Source organism: Mesoplodon bidens, assembly GCF_964165515.1.
Source record: "Mesoplodon bidens genome assembly, chromosome: 14".
NCBI classification, from domain to species: domain Eukaryota; kingdom Metazoa; phylum Chordata; class Mammalia; order Artiodactyla; family Ziphiidae; genus Mesoplodon; species Mesoplodon bidens.
Window position 1 is genome coordinate 40,848,966 of NC_138170.1, and position 22,969 is coordinate 40,871,934.

Below are 22,969 nucleotides of genomic sequence, written 5' to 3' on the forward strand. Positions count from 1 at the left end.
AAAAAGTGTGATGCCTCTGGTGGTTTTGTTCTTTGCAGAATTGCTTTGGCTACTTGGGGCCCTTTATGGTTCACAGAAATTTTTGGATAGTTTTTCTATTTCTGTGAAAAATGCCATTGGAATTTGAAAGGGACTGAACTGAATCTTTAGATTGCTTTGGGTAGTATGGACAGTTTAACAATATTCTTTTAATCCATGAGCATGGGGTATCTTGCCATTTATTTGTGTCTTCTTGAACTTCTTTCATCAATGTTTTGTGGAGTTTAGTGTACAGATCTTTCATGTTCTTGGCTAAATTTATTGCTAAATATTTTATTCTTTTTGATGCTATTGTAAATGGAATTGTTTTAATTTCTCTTTCCAATAGCTCGTTGTTAGGGTATAGAAATGCAACTGATTTTTGTCAATTGATTTTGTATCCTGCAACTTTACTGAATTCATTTATTCAAACAATTTTTTGGTGGAGTCTTCAGGGTTTTCTCTATATAATATAATGTCATTGACAGAGACCATTTTACTTCTTCCTTTCTAATTTAGATGTCTTTTATCTCTTTTTCTTGCCTAATTACTCTGGCTAGGACTTCCAGTACTATATTGAATAAAAATGGCGAGAGTGGGCATATTTGTCTTGTTCTTGATATTAGACTTTTCACTGTTGGTGTTGTCTATTTTTTTTTAATACAGTATAGAATTTGTGGTTCTGTCCATTTCTGAAATTTTGTTGAAGTCAAAAATAAGTTTAAGCAGAAAACCCAATCTACAGTAGGGTTTGCAGTCTCGGTCCTATTTTTTGTATGTCCTTGAGCTAAGACTTAGTTTCAGTTAACTTTTTTTATATTATCACCTTTTTTCTGTGAAATAAAAAATAACAACTCATTAATATTTTTCACTTTAAGGATAAATACATATAATAACCCTAGTTTTAGACAAGCCTATAGTAGGAATCTCAAGATCATCAAGATCAGGTAGGGGGTTATTATTTGTATTATAATAAGACTAGACCTAGGAAAATTTAAATATCTAGATCCCTAACGCATTTTAAATGATTTTCTTCTTATGCAACTTTTCTAAATTTAGTAACCATTTCCTTTCTCCATGAATAGAAGAACAGCCTTGACCACTTCTCTTTATTTTAATCATAGATCTTTCGATCATACTGTACTGCCTCTCACATTTCCACATGCTACTCTCATTTTTCTCTCATCCCTCTTAGATATGTACTATGGTTTAGTTTTGTTTGGTTTTTTACAACTTTGTGAGGCAGGTAGGGGAGATGTGTCATTATACACATTTAACAGATGAAAAATAATGTGATACACCCAAATAATGCAAGTCATCCAACAGTCAGTCACTAAATTCAGCTTCTACAAAAAATTTTATTGTTTAGTGAATTTCTCAGCTGTCCCCTCCCCCTCAAAAAACATCTAATCTTCACTAATGCTTTCAAGGACTTTCAATTTTAATACTTTATTATTGAAAAGGTAGTGTAATAGCCACTGAGGTACAATCCCATCAAGAAAGAAATGGCCTTTCACCTGTGAGGAGGGCAATAATCTGACAACTTCCAGAGGCAGGGCCATTAGGAACCACCACAGCATGTGAGCCAAGGTGACACTCTTCCCAGGCAGTTCCTACTAAAGAATGATCATGGTGGGAATGCTGTGTGGCTATTTCTACCCAATTGGAGACTCTCCTAATGGAATCCTTTTGCTCTGGTGCTCCCTAATGGGTTGGCTGAGACTTTCTCAGAACTGTATCATAGTCTGAGCTCTCCCTGCTCAATCCTTCTCGTCTCCTTTCCTTTCACAGGTGTCATTGCAACATCCTACTCTGAAAGCTTTCCTTGTCCAAACCTGTTTCCTCTCCTTTTATCTTTCTATTATATAGGTACTATACTCCCTTCCCTCAATAAAGCCCTTGCACTCCTAATGCTGTCTCAGCATCTGCCTCTCTGAAAAACAAATTTGACACAGGTAGTCAGTAAATCATAGCCTTAATTTGAAGCACTAAACTAATAAAGATGAAAAACAAATTAGCCTTTGATGACCATGAAAATCACAACTTTCCTATACCAAACAGATCTGCCTCAAAAATCAACTTCCTATTTTACCTAGCCAGATTTGCAACCATATATGCCACATTCTCAAGTTATGCATTTAATTAAACCTTTACCTCCCTCTCCTTGCTTTCTGATGCTTGTAAGGTCTTACATCACTTTGTTTTTCCAAATGGATGGGTGAAAGGAATGGTTAAAGAGCCCCCTGTGAGAACTCTTCCTTGCAGTGACCTGCACTGGAAGGGCCTTTGTCTTCAATTCAGCACGGATACCCCAAGTGCTCTTCTCCACCTCCTACCACACCTCCTGGATTCACATCTCACACTTCCGAGATCCACCACTCATACCTGAATTCTATTCTGGTATGTAGATCCTTTTAACCTCAAGGCAATTCATTGGGTTTTCATTTGTGTTCAGATGGATTTACCTTTTAAAAATGTACAAAGTATTTAGCTTTTATTTATGCCTTGGATCCACATTTATAGGCTGTAAAATCCTATGGGACAAGGGGCCAGGATAATGATATATACATTTTTGTATCCATGACAGCACCTATTCTGAGGTCTTCTGCATAGTAGGCTTAAATAAAATTTCACTGATTTGACTTGATGGTAATAATTGGACAAATAGAAGTAAATTCCTTTCAATAGACGCCAAGCATGATAAAATATCAAGAATCATACATTCTAAAAAGGAAAGAAAAACAAAAATGAATGCGTATTATTGAATACTTGCTATGCGAAGGCATTATGTGCTTTACAGAAGTCAAATTATTTAACCCTCATGACACTAAGAGCAAGTTATTTTAAGATACCTTGAGGATGAGAAAACACGAGTGAGTTTAGGTGCTCTGTGCAAAACAACTAAACTTATAGTAATTGGCAAGGCTGAGATCCAAACCTAAATCAGCCTAACCAGAAGACAGATTTTTCCATACGTCCCACACAGAGGAAGGAGAGATGACACAAGCACATCTAGAGGTAACATCTACTCCAACAAAAGTATAACAGATTTAAATGTAATAATATTTTAGAGTAGGGGGAGGTTACTTCTTAATTGGGGAACTCAAAGAACAAAATGACATTGATTTGGGCCCTGAAAAATATCTAAGATTTCCACAAATGGAGATAGGGAAGAAGAGATAAAACAAGGAAAACCAGGGCTGGGTCAGTGTGTGCTGGGAGTGAAGAGGTTATTGGAAACACAACACAAGCCGGAAAAAAAACTGGTTAGCATGAGTTTACAGGAAGCTTTGAAAACCATGCTAAGAAGCCGGGACACAATTTTTGTATGCAAAAAGAAGTCACCAAAGGTTTTTGGCAAGGAATAATATCATCAGCACTGGCAGCATCGTAATGGGGAAATGAAAGCAGAGAGTCCATTTAGGAGAATATGACATTAGTCCAGGCAAGAGACAGTGGGAGGCTGGACTAGGGCACTGGTGAACAAAGAAGGGAGACAAAGAACAGAGCCATAAGAGGGTTGAGAGATAGAGTCAAAGATAACTGAAAATAATGTGGCTAGCTGGGTATATGAGGATTCAATGAATAGACAAAAAGAGAATAGGAGGAAGAAGAGAAGATTTGGAAAGAAAATGATTTACTCATTTTTGTACCAAAAGCAAACTGGTTGATTGATGGCTAACACTCTAATCCAACCAGTTCCTGGTTCTCTCAGTTTATGCAGAACTGAGTGATAGACTCATAGTTGATGGAAAAAATAAAGGACCTCCTTCCCATCAAGAGTCAAATCTGCCGCCTTCCTGTTCCTCAATCAACCAGGAACTAAGTATCAAACAGCCAGAATGGCTCACATGGAAGCATTTCTCAACACTTGATACGCTGGACAGGAAAATGTGAGCTGGAGAAGGGCTGCAAGAGATTATGGAGCTGGAAGAGAAAAAAGATGCTAATCTGGACAGATCTCATTGCCCACTGAGACGCGACCAACCCACTAAATCACATTACTCCTTTACCGCCACTTTGCAGATTCACATTAGAGAAGAGATGCACATACACTCCAAGATGTGATTCACTTTTCAAGAACTTAAAATTTTCCTGTTGTAAAATCTAATCACCTTATCATAATTTAGACTATTTTATACAATTAAACCCTTTTAATTAGCACACCCTGTTGTAGCAAGAAATGTGTCTTAAACTCTCATCAGAGACTGATGGAAATTATACAATGGAGGGAGATAGTCATTATTCGTGACTTTGTTTAGTGGCAATTTAGAAAACACTTTCAAAACTCTAGGAAAAATATACAGACTTATTCAGCAACTTTAAAAGCTTTTATAAAAAAAAGGCCAGCATTTATCTTATTTGAATAGCACATAATATTTTCCTATTCTTTCAACAAGATACTATAATGTGAAAATCTTCACAATAAACTAAATGCTTACTGACTAATGGAAACCACTACATGCCAAAAGGGGAATGAAGCATGAAATGAATAAGCAGCATGTTTATGTTCACGAAAGTCATTCATATCTACTACAAACCTATATGTAGCTTCATGGCTGCTACTACATTTTGATATAAATGTGTGCTTTTTATTCTTTTATTATACAGTACTTTTTTTGTTTCTCCTCAACTTCCCTACCTTCTTTTTGCCAGTAACACAATGCCGCAGATGACACATGTGCATTATCACTAGTCAGCCTACACAAAAGAATATGACTTTTAAAAGCTGCCAGGTTACTTTTCAAACAGGATGTTTATTAGAATAAACATGAAGATATATTTTTCAAAAATACAGTTTGATCTTATATATTGTTTTACATGTGCTTTATATGTTGGGGTTTTTTTCTTCCTCCTAGATCTCACAACTACCTACTGGAATTTTACCCTTTTTCCCCTTTATATTTAATACTCATTGAGAGTGAGAGATTTAAAGACACATCCATGAAGTCATCATATGAAGAAAAAGCAGAAAGCTGTGCCATATCACTACCTCTTCACTCCATCTACTGCTCCATCAGACCCAAGTCTATGACTCTCTTAAATGGCGCCATAAATTCAAGCATTCATAACAAAATACTGAGTTATATTTAGCAGTATTCTTAATGATACTAGCATTTTGACCCTATTACCTGCCCTTCTATTTCAACCTATGTGAAAGCCTATTTAATCCAAGACAGCTGGGCTGTGACTTACTATTCTTTCCAGGCTTTGGGGGGAAATTCCCTCAATAATACATAGGCTAGCAATTGCTTCTTTACTAACAATACCTTCACCTACAAAACAAAACTTTTCCAATTACAGTCAATTTCCAATTTTTCCTTTTGACACACGTTCTCAAAGATTATATAAAGAAACCTACAATACCTTCTCTTTCTCATTTCCAAGATGATATGAAACCGCTTCACTTGTGTCTGTCCTTTAACAAAATAAATAGGCAATGGAAGAGGATAATCTGAATTGCATCCAATTCACAGGCTTCCTCTTTGCCTAAATCAAATCTGAGCTTAAGACTTTGCAATATGCTGGTAAGCATTATCAGAGCTTGGTCTATCTGTTAACAGCAGATACAAAATGTTAGCTGATATAATTTGACTGTCAGATACATTATAAAAAGTTTCACTACATGTAAGCTGTGTCTACATAACACACAGCTATCTAACATTCAAAAGCATCTCCTTGCTCTACATTAACTACAAATTCTACTGATTTCAAAGACAGTGTTGAGGTTGCCAGCAATCATGCCATTCTTACATGCACATCCCCTTGGGGGTCCATAGTTTTTAACAGTCCCACAACAGGCATACCTCTTAATCCAACCAATTTATACAGCTCAGTGAGTTGACTCAGAATTCAGAAATGCCACTTCCCATATTAACTGGAAAAAACAACAACAACATATATAGCCCTTTGTGAATTAGGATGCTCAAATATTTTGGTCATAAACAATTGTTTGGTCATGTATACATCTGGTCTTCAGAAATTTAAATAATATGACCAGTGGGACCCAGTAGGCATCAACAAACATGTATTGATTATGAACAAACACTAATTTTTCAATAGCATTAACTCTCTTGGGAACTATATTCTTGGGGATAGGTGATTCGTTAAACGGACCATCCTATACTTACACAGCATATACATTCCTAAAATGTGAATTCTTTTTCCCTTTTATAGAAAACAGACCCTGAACATTCTGTTCCTTACAACTTTTAAGGGACACCTATCATCAAACTACCTGCCTGGGAGAACTACACTTATTAAATCAACTCATTACCATTTTCTTAACATCTAACCAGAACATCAAATGTCCTTTTTCATAAATCTAAACAATTCTGGGGGAGCAAAAATAAGATAAGGGGTTCTTTTGTCATAAGCTTAAAAAATAGCTTTAAAAAATGTTTTTCTAGCTCTTACTTACTGAGGGCTTACTATGTGCCTGATATTGGTCTAAGTCTTTCACATGTCTAAATCATCTGATCCTTACAATCCCTCTTTGAGTGAGGTAATATTATCCTTATTTTTAGAGGGAGAAATTGAAGCACAGAGAGGTAAAATACTGTGGCTAAGAATACAGAACTAAGAAGAGATAAAGCCAGAACTCAAACCCGAGGAGTCTGATTCCAGAGCTCACACCCTTCACGATTCTACACTGAATCGCCAACATAATACAGAGTTATGCAAAGAGTCTCAAGCTTCTTCTAACCAACTTTTTGCCTGGGATTAGGAGAAGGTAAACACCCCTCTTTTTATATCTTCTTTCTGATTCAGAACAAGGACATTTAGCTCCAGAATAAACAAGCAGACTGTTCAGGAACTAACTGCTTGGAGATCCTATGTGTAAGAACAAATCTTGTGAGACATACTGACCAATTTGACCAATTTGACCAATTTGCCTGGAGGGTCCCTAGGCAAAATAAAAGGGCTTTCTGTTCTTATTTTTACCCCTTTCCTTTTTCTTTCCTTATCCTTGTATCCAAAGCTCATATATGGCCAAAATACACTGATATTCATGCCAAGGTGTTAACAGCTTACGTGGAACAGAACATTATCTTGAGCTTTTCATTAAAATTATTTGGGACTCGCCGCTGACAGCCTGTCTCGTTGCTCACTAACCGTGCCGCTGCCCCAGAAATGCTTCGATTGCCCGCAGTCCTTCGCCAGATTAGGCCAGTGTCCAGGGCACTGGCTCCTCATCTCACTCGGGCTTATGCCAAAGATGTAAAATTTGGTGCAGATGCCCGAGCCTTAATGCTTCAAGGTGTAGACCTTTTAGCTGATGCTGTAGCCATTACCATGGGGCCAAAGGGAAGGACGGTGATTACTGAACAGAGTTGGGGAAGTCCCAAAGTGACAAAAGATGGTGTGACTGTTGCAAAGTCCATTGACTTAAAAGATAAATATAAAAATATTGGTGCGAAACTCGTTCAAGATGTTGCCAATAACACAAACGAAGAGGCTGGGGATGGCACCACTACTGCTACTGTACTGGCAAGCTCCATTGCCAAGGAAGGCTTTGAGAAGATTAGCAAAGGTGCTAATCCAGTGGAAATCAGGAGAGGTGTGATGTTAGCTGTTGATGCTATAATTGCTGAACTTAAGAAGGAGTCTAAACCTGTGACAACCCCGGAAGAGATCGCCCAGGTTGCTACGATTTCTGCAAATGGAGGCAAAGTGGCAACATTATTTCTGATGCGACGAAAAAGGTTAGAAGAAAGGGCGTTATCACAGTAAAGGATGGAAAAACACTGAATGACGAATTAGAAATTATTGAAGGCATGAAGTTTGATAGAGGGTATATCTCTCCATACTTTATTAATACATCAAAAGGTCAGAAATGTGAATTCCAAGATGCCTATGTTCTGTTAAGTGAAAAGAAAATTTCTAGTGTCCAGTCCATTGTTCCTGCTCTTGAAATTGCCAATGCTCACCGTAAGCCCTTGGTCATAATTGCTGAAGACGTCCATGGAGAAGCTCTAAGTACACTCGTTTTGAATAGGCTGAAAGTTGGTCTTCAGGCTGTAGCAGTCAAAGCTCCAGGTTTTGGTGACAACAAAAAGAACCAGCTTAAAGACATGGCTATTGCTACTGATGGTGCAGTATTTGGAGAAGAAGGACTAACTCTAAATCTTGAAGATGTTCAGCCTCATGACTTAGGAAAAGTTGGAGAGGTCATTGTGACCAAAGATGATGCCATGCTCTTGAAAGGAAAAGGTGATAAGGCTCAAATTGAAAAGTGTATTCAAGAAATCATCGAGCAGTTAGATATTACAACTAGTGAATGTGAAAAGGAAAAATTGAATGAACGTCTGGCAAAACTCTCAGATGGTGTTGCTGTGCTAAAGGTTGGTGGGACAAGTGATGTTGAAGTGAATGAAAAGAAAGACAGAGTTACAGATGCCCTTAATGCTACATGAGCTGCTGTTGAAGAAGGCATTGTTTTGGGAGGGGGCTGTGCCCTGCTTCGGTGCCTTCCAGACTTGGATTCAATAACTCCAGCTAATGAAGATCAAAAAATTGGTATAGAAATTATTAAAAAAACACTCAAAATTCCTGCAATGACCATTGCTAAGAATGCAGGTGTCGAAGGATCATTGATAGTTGAGAAAATTTTGCAAAGTTCTTCAGAAGTTGGTTATGATGCTATGCTTGGAGATTTTGTGAATATGGTGGAAAAAGGAATCATTGATCCAACTAAGGTTGTAAGAACTGCATTACTGGATGCTGCTGGAGTGGCCTCTCTGTTAACTACAGCAGAAGTTGTAGTCACAGAAATTCCTAAAGAAAAGAAGGATCCTGGAATGCGTGGAATGGGTGGGATGGGAGGTGGCATGTTCTAATTCCTAGAATAGGGCTTTACCATCATTAATGAGCTGCGAGAGGATGCTCGAGGTAGCGTTCCTCACCAATAACTTTGAGAGGTCAGTTGAAGGAGATGACTGAAGAAAAGGCTGGCTGACGTTTAAGAAAATCACTATAACCATCAGTTACTGGTTTCAGTTGACAACACAGAATGGTTTACTGCTGTCATTGTCCATGCCTACAGATAATTTATTTTGTATTTTTGAATAAAGACATTTGTACATTCCTGGTAAATGAGTATAAGAGCCATGCACCAATGTACTGCTTTCAACTTAAATCACTGAGGCATTTTTACTACTATTCTGTTAAAATCAGGATTTTAGTGATTGCCATCAACAGATGAGAAGTTAAGAAGCAGCCTTTCTGTGGAGAGTAAGAATTGTGTACAGAGTAGAGCAATATCCAATTATGTGACAACCTTTGTGTAATAAAAATTGTTTAAAGTTAAAAAAAATTATTTGGAAAATTTATTATCTCAACCTCCACTCAAAGATTTATGTTAGGCCCCTGTATTAATTCTCCATGGCTGCTATAACAACGTACCACAGACTGGATGGGTTCAACAATAGAAATTTATTGTCTCACAGTTCTGGAGGCTAGAAGTCTGAAATCAAGGTGTCAGCAGGGTTGGTTCCTTCTGAGGGCTGTGAGAAATAAACTGTTTCATGCTTCTCTCCTAACTTCTGGTAGTCTCAGGTGTTCCTTGGCTTCTAGAAGGCATTCTCCCTATCATCTAATCATCTTTCCTCTATGCATGTCTGTCTCTATGTCCAAATTTCCCCTTTTATAAGAACACCAATCATATTGGATTGGGGCCCTCCCTAATGACCTCATCTTAATTTGATCACCTGCAAAGATCCTATTTCCCAATAAGATCACATTCACAGTACTGGAGGGTTGCAACTTTAACATCCTTTGAAGGGACACAATTCAACCCATAGCAGCCCTTGTTCTCATTTCTCTTTGTGAATATGCTGACAGAGCTCCATCTATAAGAAAACACTCCTCATGGCTATATTAAGTAGTAAAGATCTCTTGACACAGTGGTTAGACTTCTCCCAATAAGAATTTAAGAAATGGGCTTCCCTGGTGGCGCAGTGGTTGAGAATCTGCCTGCTAATGCAGGGGACACGGGTTCGAGCCCTGGTCTGGGAGGATCCCACATGCTGCGGAGCAACTAGGCCCGTGAGCCACAACTACTGAGCCTGCGTGTCTGGAGCCTGTGCTCCTGCAACAAGAGAGGCCGCAATAGTGAGGCCTGTGCACCGCGATGAAGAGTGGCCCCCACTTGCCACAACTAGAGAAAGCCCTCGCACAGAAACGAAGACCCAACACAGCAAAAATAAATAAATTAATTAAAAAAAAAAGAATTTAAGAAATGTACAAATAGCTTAGTTACTGTACTTTGTTAAACTATATCCAGCTCTACTTAGTTGGCTTTACCTGTTACTCCTGAACACTGAAATGACTAATTAATCAATTCATTTATGCATTAACCTATTCAATTACTCATTGTTCACTCATCACTTATTTACTGAGTGCTTATTATATGCCATACTTTGTGCTAGCTGCTGGATGCACATCAGTGAATAAAACATAATTCCTGTTTTCCTATTTACAAGACTACAAACTTGCTCTCCTGATGGATATTTAACTGAAAGAAACGCTCACTTGCTTCTGTGATAGTACTTTCCTAAGTCAGATTTGTAGCTAACAACCAGTTCTATCCAGGAAGTAAGAGGCTATGAGAACTAAAAGGGACCAAAGCGATCATATGATCTAAAAAAAGTGGATCATATGATCCACTTTACAGAAAGGGAGGCTGTGCCACAGAGAAGCCTACTGCAAGAGATAGAGAAACAAAGAGTTCAAGGACAAATGGAATAAAAAATGTCTGTATTCCCATTTTCTCTTGAACTTTAGGAAAAAGAAGAAAGTGGAAGAAATAAAACTATACCTGATATTAAGGAATGATTGTTAATTTTGTTAAGTGTGATAAAAGCATTGTGATAATACGGTGAATTGTCCTTACTGCATACATATGCAATGCATACATACTTAAGTATTTAGAGGCAAAATGCCATGATAGCTATAATTTATTTCAAAACATTTCAGCCCAAAAAATATATAAAACAAATTTTCAAAATGTTAATTTTTAAGTCAAGGTGATGAAGATACAGAGTTCCCTCTTTTTTAGTACTGAAATTTGTTGTTTGAAATTTTTTAAATAAAAGGTTAAAAAAACTGTCTTCCTAAAGGCAAAATTATATACTTAACAGGTTCTCAGAGTCTCTGCATTGGGAAATAAGGTTCACAAAATATTAGTTTTAAATATGGAGACCATGGCTTCTAAATTATAATTATTATGATGTTCTCTTCAGCATTTTTCCACCCAACATGACCCTCCAATAATATGACTCCAGTAGTCCATATTCATATAGCTGTCATTTGCATAGTATTTTGAAATAAGAATTTTTATATGGAACTAATCTGATTCAAAATCAGACATCTTAATATACGCATGTTAAGAATAAATTTTAACGACAGGAACACTATTAAGTATCAGATAACAGAGGTAGAAATACATTTGATTACTTAAACAATTTTAAAGTAACAAGTTGGAGCATAGTAAAACATAGTAGTATTAACACATTATAGAATGTTAGATGGAAATAAAATTTGGAGCTGACTTTATTTTTATTTGACAAATCATTCTGAAAGAATCCCCAAACAGTAAGTTTGTAGAACTGATCTATGAATACCAGATACATACAACCTATTAAATCTCAAAAACAACAAATTCATATGACAAAGAATTATACTGAGATAAAAATTTCAGTGAAAGTGCATATTTTTAAAATAATTCTATTAATATAAAACTCATAAAATATTAATTTTAAAAGTTCAAACAGGGGCTTCCCTGGTGGCACAGTGGTTGAGAGTCCACCTGCCAATGCAGGGGACACGGGTTCGTGCCCCAGTCTGGGAAGATCCCACATGCTGCGGAGCAACTAAGCCCGTGGGCCATGGCCGCTGAGCCTGCGCGTCCGGAGCCTGTGCTCCGCAACGGGAGAGGCCACAACGGTGAGAGGCCCGCGTACTGAAAAAAAAAAAAAAAAAAAAGTTCAAACAACTAAAATCATAGGAACAATTTTCAAAGTCTTTTTACTCAACTGAAAAAATATAGCAGAACCTCACTAGGAAGAAAGAAAATAACATGCATGTTACTGTACACTTTAAGTGACTGTAAACACCACCATGTTATTTAATCTACAGTATAACCCTATACATGTGATATCAAAATATTTGAAAGTAGCCTTGCCACCTGTACCATCTAGCAATATTATGGTATCATCAAGATAAGACCATATAATGCTACTCTGGAAATAATAAGATACAGAGGTATGTTACCAGGACTATATACGTTCAACAAAGGAAATACTCTCTCTAAATGGTAACCATATTATCTGCACATACCATGCAAAATTCTTACAAACACAAATTCACACTCCATCTTATAAGTAACTGTGATTGATCAATGGATTATGTTAGAATTTCCTGTAGCAAACAGTGAACAAGCAGCTTTAATGAGTCTTATGACCCTACCCTATGGATATCCTAGGGAATCTGAAAGTGAGTATTTTGTCACCAGATACAGGTCAGGTGCTACAATTCCTGCTCCCAGATAATTAAATTTTTTTCTAAATTTAAACTTTTTAACTTCTTTAGCTATGCAACAAAAATGAAGACACTTTGGAAACAGTATAAGAAACATTACTTTCAGCAATAAGCATTAAGTACTTGGAAAACATGTTTTCAGAGAATAACAGACTTTTCCAGCAAGAAGGAACTTTTGAGATCACTTAGTCAGAGTCCCACATTTTATACAGTAAATAGCCAAAATCCACATAAGTTAAATGATTTTCTGAAAGCTGTAATTCTGTTCAGTGTCAGAGCTGGGACCAGAACCTGGTTTCCTGACTTTCAGTCTAGCACAAGTCCCAGTAATCAAACAAGTGTTTGTAAAAATCACAGGTTTCCAATGGTATACTTATCACTCCAGATGTTGACATGAAGAACTGTTTTTCTCTATCTGTGAGGGCCATCACCTTCGACTTAGCAGGAGCTTTGGGGCAGAAACACATGGCGCATGATGGGGTCAAGGAGCTGAACAATCAAGTACCACTTAGTCTTGGTACTAAGTGAGAGGTACTGGCCTCGTGTCCTGAGAAGTCAGTAAAGTATTTCTTGAAGGGTTATTACAAAAGGAACACTAACCTAGTGTATTCCTCTGAGGAATACAAAAGAAGGAAGAGAAGTATACCTTCCTATAAGTCTCAAGGAGTTCTTTCTAGTTCAGAGTATAAGACAACACAAGACAAGTGAGACTTGAGTGCTCATGTGTGTAAAATACACATTAGAAGCTAAAGGAAATTAGAAACAGAGATTAGTGCAGATCAGAATCATCAAGAAAGGCTTCAGGTAAGAGCAGGGATGTAGGCTTTGTGTGAAAAAACAACATGCTTCTGATCAACAAAGGGGTTGCCTTCCATAAATAAAAAGAAGGGTACAAACCCTGATTTTAGTTAAAGTGCTTCAACTTCCTTCACTAGTGACACTGGGAGATGCAGCCAAATGAATGGTACTACTCACTGGCAAAACCACCACTCAGTATCATTTCTGGTAATACTATTTTAATTTAAAGAATTTTTTAACCAAACCAGTACATTTGATTTCTATTTCTTGTACAAAGTACAATATTAGCACTAAAACATTTTCTTTAATCTTTTGTCTAAAATAAAGATCTTAAAAAATATCTTACTAAAACAGAGATGATGTAAAGAAGTACCTAAAAAATCCCAGATTTTTAAAAAATGGGATTTTTCCACAGATGAAGTTGGGATTGTTTTTCTTTCAATAAAAATGTTGAAAAGCATGAAAGAAAGAAGGTAAAGGGTGTACATTTCAAGAATCTTCAAAATTCTATATTTGGATAGTTTCAGATGAATTATCAAGAAATGGCCAAAATGCTATTAAAAAGAGGGAAAGTGATGAGAAGAATCAAAATAATCTACAATAGGCCATTCAGACTCTCAATGGGGCTATTTTAAAGAAAATCTTTGCTTGATCCCACTATGAATATTATTTTGGGAAAGTTTTCCCCAAAAACCCAACAAAATAAAAACATTCCAGAACATCAACTGTGCCCCCAATTGGCTATCCAGGACATGACTTTTTTTTTTTTTTTTTTTCCGGTACATGGGCCTCTCACTGTTGTGGCCTCTCCCGTTGTGGAGCACAGGCTCCAGACGCGCAGGCTCAGCAGCCATGGCTCACGGGCCCAGCCGCTCCGCGGCATGTGGGATCCTCCCGGACCGGGGCACAAACCCGTGTCCCCTGCATCGGCAGGCAGACTCTCAACCACTGCGCCACCAGGGAAGCCCCAGGACATGACTTTTGATTATTATCCTTGTCAGAACTTTTCCATTCCACCGTAACTAAGAAGGCTGCTGTTTTTATCCAATACTTCTTTGACTCTACTTCCCAATTTTACCTCAATCCTAACAACCCTATTGCTTTGACAAAGGCTGTACAAATGTCAACTTTTCTTGCCTTTTTCTCTTGCCAAATCATTCAAAAACATCTTCCCTCTCTAATTTTGAATCTTTTTTTTCCACTTGTTTTTCTTTTGTTCATTAAATAGCTTCCTGCTGAAGTTCCTTTCTCCATAGTTTAAATTCAAAACACACATGAAGAGAGAACTAACGTTTAAAACAATAAACCAAGAAAACTTTCTGGAAGTAAAAGGCTTATTTTATATATCAAAAGGGCCCATCTGGGAAAACTGATACACAATGATCTACTCTAAAACATATCCTGGTAAAATGATTAGACACTATTAATAAAGGAAAAAATCCTAAAGAGAGCATGGCAAAAAGGACAAATAACATGCAATAGTAAGTATTAAACTGGCAGCCGACTTATTAAAAGCAAACTGCAAACAAGGCAAAAATAGATCAGCCTTTTCAAGAAACTCAAGGAAAAAAAGTATGAACTAAATATTTTAAATCCATCCAAGCTATCCTTCAGGCATCAATGCTATTGCAAAAGTTTTATACATGCAAGGGAATGCTATACCCATGGGTACTTCTTGAACAATCTACTAGAAGATTAGTTTCAAACAATCAAAAGATGAGTAACTTCAGCAAAAGGACAGAAGGGTGAGCATTTAATATAATTATCTCTAACACTAAAAAAACAAGGCTAGGGATAAATGAAGAATATACAAATGATATATATTCTGACAAAGTAGTAAGGCTTCAAGACAACAGTAAGGAAAGGAGGAAAGTAAAATAAACGCACTGATAGTGAACTTATTAAAGTTGTGGTAAAAAAAAAAATACCACAAAGGACTGTCATAGTAGTACTAAAAAGTTAAACACAGAAGAGTGGGCTCAAAGCATCTTTAAAAGGTGTAAATACCAAGATTATCACTACAACAAAAATATAAACTTTCATAAACAGACTCTTCCCCCACAAAAAAATGTAAAAGAATATAAGATCAAAGAAAACACATAAGAAACACAACAAACATAATTATGAATATTTACCAAATGGCACAGCAATGATCTTTATAAAACAGAAACTACAGCAGGATCAAGGAGACCAACAGAAACACATTAACCACTGAAGGCTTAAATACCACTCTCGGTACAAAATAGATCAAGTGGACAAAAACTAAATGAAGATATAGATGGCATAAATAATACAGTCAATAAGGTAGATCTTCTGGAAAGATATTAAACTTTACACTATGAAAATAAAGACTATCTTTTCCTCAAGAAAACACAGAAGACTGACAAAAACTGATCCTCTTCTAAGTCATGATAAAAGCTTCAGTGCATTCCAAATAAAATTATTATAAACAATACTCTGACCATCTTGTCACAAGTCTAGATTTTAATAACCAAAAATTTTTAAGAGGTCTTTCTACATGAAAACTTAAAAACCTTCTACTGCACTGCTTTTTGGTGAAGAAATACAAACCTTCTAAAAAATACAGATAATAAAAACACTACATATCAAAATCCATGAAGTACAATATAAAGCAGTGACCAGAGGAAAAATCATGGCCTTAAACACCTACAGAAGTAAAAAATTTTTTAATGAATATAAATGAATTAGATCCCAAATTGAAACCAAGAAAAAAGAACAAAAGGGTCAAATTAAAAGAGCACAAGAAAAGATATAACAATGGCAAAATCAGAAATTGATGAAATAGAAAAGAAAAAACAATATATCTCATTAATAAATCAAAATCCAAGTTTGCTGAAAAATTAACATAATGGACAAACTAGCTACTTTCATCAAGGTAAAAAAAAAAGAAGAAGAAAAAAGCAAAAATAAAATAAAAAATAACTAGAAGGAAACAATCATTGAAGGAGAAGAAATTTAAAAGTCCTAAGAGAGTACAATGCAGACCACCACACAAATAAATTTGAGAAACTAGACAAAACTGCTAACTACTAAAATTGACCCAACTAGAGATTAAAGAGCTTAACAATCAATTTCCATGGGAAACAATCGAGTTACAAGGAATGTTCTCAGCAGAACCAGAGAATTTCATGTTAAAAAAAAAAAAAATGGTGCCAATATAGTAGAAATAGTTCTGGAACACAGAAAATGAAGGTAAACCTCAAATTCTTTTTATGAATCAAGTTGAATGTTGATACCTGAATCTGATTAAAAAAATAGTACAAAAACAGATAATTACAGGCCAATATCACTTACAAATACCAATAAGAAAATACTACATAAAATATTACTGAACACACTTCAGTACCATATTAAGTAAATAATATACCATAACAAAGTGAGATTTATTCCTGGAAAGTACGGTTGGTTCAATATTAGAAGCACAGCAATATATTATACCATATTAATTGACCTGAGAAAAACGTGATCATTTCCGTACATGCTAAACAATCACTGGACAAAATTCAATACCCATTCCATACAAACAAAACATCCATTCAAGAACAGAGGAACTGGTGAGTATTTCCTTAATATAACTATAAAGACACACACACACTCACATACACATATTCATATATACGCAGATATGCCTTAGTCAACCACATTTATTGGGGTACTACTTTAGGCATTTCCAATAAGATGAAGAAGAGGAAAGGATGGTCACAAACTTCACTACAATTTACTATATACTGGATGCATATTAGGGAAAACAAATCGGAAATAATAAGAAGTGGAAAAGAAGGAAAACTATTATCTCCTTGTATATGATATACAGTTTCCTAAGAAAACCCTAGAGAATCATTACTAAAACTACCCCAAATTCAATAAATTAACAGGATATAAAATGAATGCATAAAAATCAATAACTTTCATATACACAAACAATAATCACTTAGAAGATAAAATGGTAGACTAAAACTGCACTGACAGTACAAACAAAAATGGTTTAATATTTAGGAATAAGTGTAACAAGAAATGTGTAAAACTAATATGAGGAAAGCTTTAAAATACCTCAGAAGATACAAAAGTAAAAACTGGTGAAATTCAAAACCATTCCCTGTTGTTGAATAGAACATCTATAATCATAAAGATGTCAGGTTTTCCCTAACTTAACAAAATTCCAATGAAAATGCTACCCAACAAAATATAGAAAAATATGAGTAGCTAGAATTTCACTGAAAAAGAAAATCTATGAGGCACTACCAGCCCTACCAGATATTAAAATACACTACAAAGCCTCAGAAATTAATGTACTAGTATGGCAATGAAGCATAAATAGGCAGTCAAACCAGAAGGATTCAATGGAAAGTACATGAATAAATTCAAGTATGTACAGAAATTTAGTATATAATAAAGGTGGCATCTAATATCACTGAAGCAAAGTTTTTTATTTTTAATAAATATTGTTGAAAACTTGGAAAATCATTTAGGAAAAGATAAAATTTGGTTGATATCTCCTGTCATGTAAAAGAATAAACTAAGTGAAAAAGAGATTTAAATGTAAAGAATGAAATCATATAATAAAATTCATACACCTGTCTGTAGAACAAGGTTACTAACCATGACTCAATATCCATAGTAAATGAAAGACTGATAAATTTGACATTAAAAATTTTTTAATTCATCTTCTACAAGACAATAAAACAACACAAGTATAATCAAAGAAGAAAAGTCAAATTGGGAGAAAATATCTGCAAAATATGTAATAGATTAATGGCTAATATAATTCATATCTAAAGAACTCTTCAAAATCAAGGAATAAAAACAAAAAAAAGTTAGAAAAATGGGCAAAAGACATGAGCAGACAATTCACAATAAATAAATAAAATTTAAAAACTGACCCTTTTTACTTACAGCAATGAGGGAATACAACGCCTGGATTTATGCTCCCACTTCATGTGGGTTAAATAAAACAACTTTTAAAAAACCTACTACTAGATATAACTACACATCTACTATAATGGCTTATATGTTTAAAACTAATGAAACCAAGTGGTGGCAAGATATGGGGCAACTGGAATTATCCACGTTGCTGGAGGGAAGGTATAATGGTACAATCACTCTGGAAAACAGTGTGGCTGTTTCTTTTAAAGTTAAACATACACTTCCACACAATCCGGAAATTCCACTCCTAGTTATTTGCCTGGAAGAAGTTAAAATATATACCTATACAAAAGCCTGTACGTGAATGTTTATACATCTTCATTCATAATGGTCAAAAACTGGAAACAACACAAATATCTATCCAGAGGTAAACAGATAAAGTAACTGCAGTAGTTTCCAATGGACTACTACCTATCATTAAAGAGGAATGAACTACAGCATGGATAAATCTCAGAAATATTATGCTAAGTAAAGGAAGCCAGACACAAAGAGTAAAAACCTATAATTCCATTTATATGACATCCCTAAAAATGCAAAAAAAAAAAAAAAAAAAAAACAGGGGCAGAAATCATTTCCTCAGGGTGAGAAAAGGGGACTGACTGAGAGAATTTCTGAGGATGATAGAAATGCTCTGTCTTGATTATAGTAGAGGTTATACGATATATATGTGTCAAAACACATCAAAAGGACGAATTTTACTGTTTGTAAATTATATGTCAATAAACCTAACCTTAAAAAAGTATGCAGACATTTAAAGGCTTTTAATATATATTTCCAAATTGCCCTTCCATTAACTTAATTTCTTCTACTACTCCCATTTAATTTACATTCCCACTGGCATTCTACAAGTGTCTGCACCCTCATCAGCCTCAATATCATCAGATTTTTATTTTAGACTTTTCCTATTTGATAAGTTCTTTTAAAATGTTGCCTGTTTTGATCTGCATATCTCTTAGTTTTTAGTGATGGTGAACTTTTTTTCATTTATTTCTCAGGTAGTCGTATTTCTTTTCTGCTCATTCTTTTTAATCAGTTTTAAGAAATTACTTGGTGTTTTTCATATTAATTTTCTTAAAGTTGCTATATATCCTAAAATATTTGTTATAAATATACTTCCCAGATTTTCACTTGCCTTTCATTTTTCAATTTTTTTAATATACAGATATCTTAAAATTTGAAATTTCACAATATTTTCTAAGATTTTGGGGGTATTTTTATTTAGAAATTTCTTTCCTCATGTACAGTTCAGTTAAATATTCAGTTAAATGTTTTCTAATTATTTATAGACTCAATTTTTTAACTCTTTAAATCTCTGTTGATACAGTGGCTACCAGCCACATGTGGTTTTGTAAATGTAAACCAATTAAAATTAAGCTTTTTTTTTTAAAAGAAGATATTGGGGGTAGGAGTTTATTTATTTATTTATTTATTTTTGCTGTGTTGGGTCTTCATTTCTGTGCAAGGGCTTTCTCTAGTTGTGGCAAGCGGGGGCCACTCTTCATCGCGGTGCGTGGGCCTCTCGCTATTGCTGCCTCTCTTGTTGCAGAGCACAGGCTCCAGACGCGCAGGCTCAGTAGTTGTGGCTCACAGGCCTAGTTGCTCTGCGGCATGTGGGATCCTCCCAGACCAGGGCTCGAACCCATGTCCCCTGCATTAGCAGGCAGATTCTCAACCACTGAGCCACCAGGGAAGCCAAAAATTAAGCTTTTTTCCTAGGTTTCTTCTAGTTGTATGGTTTCAGGTCTTCCATTTAAGTCTTTAATCCATTTTGAGTTTATTTTTGTGTATGGTATAAGAGTCCAATTTCATTCTTTTGCATGCGTATATCCCAGTTTCCCACCACCATTTACTGATGAAACTATCTTTGCCCCATTGAATATTCTTGGCACCCCTGTCAAAAATTAGTTGATTGTATATGCATGGCTCTCTATTCTGTTCCACTGGGCTATGTCTGTTTTTATGCCAATAGCATACTGCTTTGATTACTATAGCATTGTAATATAGTTTGATTCAGGATGTGTAATGCCTCCAGCTTTGTTCTTTCTCAAGATTGCTTTGGCTATTCAGGGTCTTTTGTGGTTCCATACACATTTTAGGATTGGTTTTTTATTTCTGTGAAAAATGCCATTGGAATTTTGGTAGGAATTCCATTGAATCTGTAGATTGCTTTGGGTAGTACAGACATTTTAATAATGTTAATTCTTCTAATCCTTGAGCACCGGCCTTGGCAATGATTTTTTGCAATTGAAACCAAAAGCATGGGTAACAAAACCAAAAATAAACAAGTAGGACTACATCAAACTAAAATGATTCTGCACAACCAAGGAAACCATCAACAAAATGAAAAGGCAACCTATGGGATGGGAGAAAATACTTGCAGACTACATATCTGATAAGGGGTTAATATCTGAAATACATAAGAACTCATATAACTCACTTGCAAGACAAAATAACCCAATTCAAAAATGGGCAAAGAACCTAGAGAGACACTTTTCCAAAGAAGACATACAAATGGCCAACTAATATATGAAAAAGTGCTCAACATTATTAATCATCAGGGAAATGAAAAATTAAAACCACAATGAAACAACACCTCACAACTGTTAGAATGGCTATTAGAGATAACAAGTGTTGGTGAGGGTATGGGAGAAAAGGGAGCCCTTGTACGCTGTTGGTGGGAATGTAAGTTGGTACAGTCATTATGGAAAACTGTATGGAGGTTCCTCAAAAAAAAAAAAAAACATTAAAAATTGAACTACCATATGATCCAGCAATCCACTTCTGGGTATATATCTAATGGAAAAGAAATCATTATCTTGAAGAGATATCTGTATTCCCATGTTACTGCAGCATTATTAAAAATAGCCAAGATACATAAATGACCTTAGTGTCTGCTGATGGATAAATGGATAAAGAAAATGTGGTATATATATGCCATGGAGTATTATTCAGTCATAAAAAAGAAAGAAATATGCCACTTGCAACATGGGTGAACCTAGAGGACATTATGCTAGAGGATATTATGCTGAGTGAAATAAACCAAGACACACTGAAAGACAAATACTGTATGATCTCAGTTATATGTGGCATATACAAAAGTGAAACTTATAAATCAGAGTATAGAACAGTGGTACCAGGGGCTGGGGTGTGGAAGAAATGGGGAGATGCTGGTCAAAGGGTACAAACTTTTAGTTAGAAGATGAATAAGTTCTGGGGATCTAATGCCCAATATGGTGACTATAGTTAATAATGCTGTAAACTTCAAATTTGCTAAGAGTAGGTCTTAAGTGTTCTCACCACAAAACAAAACAGAAGGTAACTATGTGAAGTGATCAATGTGTTAACTTGATTAATCACTTCACAATATATAGGATAATAAATCATCATTTTGTATACCTTAAATAAATCATGTTGTACAACCTAAACATATGCAATTTTTGTCAACTAAACCTCAATAAAGCTGGGGAAGAAAGTAAGATGAAAAAAATATTAATTAGAATTAAGTTAAATTTAAAATTCAGTTCTTAGGTCACACAAGTCTCATTGTTTAAGACTATTTTTTAGAGCAGTTTCAAATTCAATTTTACTAAATGTAGAGCAATTTAGGTAAAACTGAGTGGAAGGTACAGTAAGTTCTCATACACCACTCTCCCCTCCTCCCAAATATAGCCTCGCACACTGTCAACATCCCACACCACGGTATTACATCTGTTACAACAGATGAACCTACACCAATACGTCATTATCACCAAAAGTCAACAGATTACGTTAGGGTCCACTTGTGGTGTTAAACATTCTATGGCTTTTGACACACTTCCCTCAAAGTCCTCTTTACTCTGCCGATTCACCCCTCCCTTCTCTCTAACTCTTGGCAATCACTGATGTTTTTAGCACCTTCATATTTTTGCCTGTTCCAAAAGTTATTTAATTAGAATTATACAGATTTTCAGTTAGTAATATGCATGTAGCTTCCTTCATGTCTTTTCATGTCTTAACTGCTCATTTCTTTTTAATGTAGAGTACTATTGCGTTGTTCAGATGAACCACAGTTTATTTAACGATTAAAGGATATCTTTATTCAAGTTTTGGCAACTATGAATAAAGCTGCTATAAACATCTGTGTGTAGGTACTTCTGTGGATATAAGTTTTCAACTCCTTTGGGTAAATACCAAGGAATTTAACTGCCAGATCATATGTTAGAGTATGTTCAGTTTTGTAAGAAACTGCCAAACTGTCTTCCACAGTGGCCATATCACCAGCAATGAATGAGAGTTCCTGTTGCTCCATATCTTCACCAGCATTTGGTATTGTACTATCCACATGGCCAGTGCTTAACAGCCACATGTGGCTAATGGCTCCCATACTGGACAGTAACATACAGGACATTTCCATCATCACAAAAAGTTGTATCGGCAATGCTGCTCTGTTTAAAACTTAATTGTTTATACAGTGGAAGAACTAAGGTGACAGCCTTTTTGTTTTTTCTCTGCATAAATCCATCCCTTCTCTCATTGCATTTTTTTTTTTTTTTTTTTTTTTTTGCGGTACACGGGCCTCTCACTGTTGTGGCCTCTCCTGTTGCGGAGCACAGGCTCTGGACGCGCAGGCTCAGCAGCCACGGCTCACGGACCTAGCCGCCCCGCGGCATGTGGGATCTTCCTGGACCGG

The 22,969-nt window shown here is 35.7% G+C and overlaps 1 protein-coding gene and 1 pseudogene across 3 annotated transcripts in view; one reads left to right on the forward strand and one right to left on the reverse strand.

Annotated features, from left to right (window-relative positions):
• VRK2 (VRK serine/threonine kinase 2) overlaps positions 1-22,969 on the reverse strand; it is a 97,668-nt gene that overhangs the window by 31,330 nt on the left and 43,369 nt on the right. The gene's annotated exons all lie outside the window — the stretch shown is intronic.
• LOC308627913 (60 kDa heat shock protein, mitochondrial-like) lies at positions 7,085-8,858 on the forward strand (annotated as a pseudogene). Its single transcript has one exon. The product of its transcript is annotated as a 60 kDa heat shock protein, mitochondrial-like (transcript).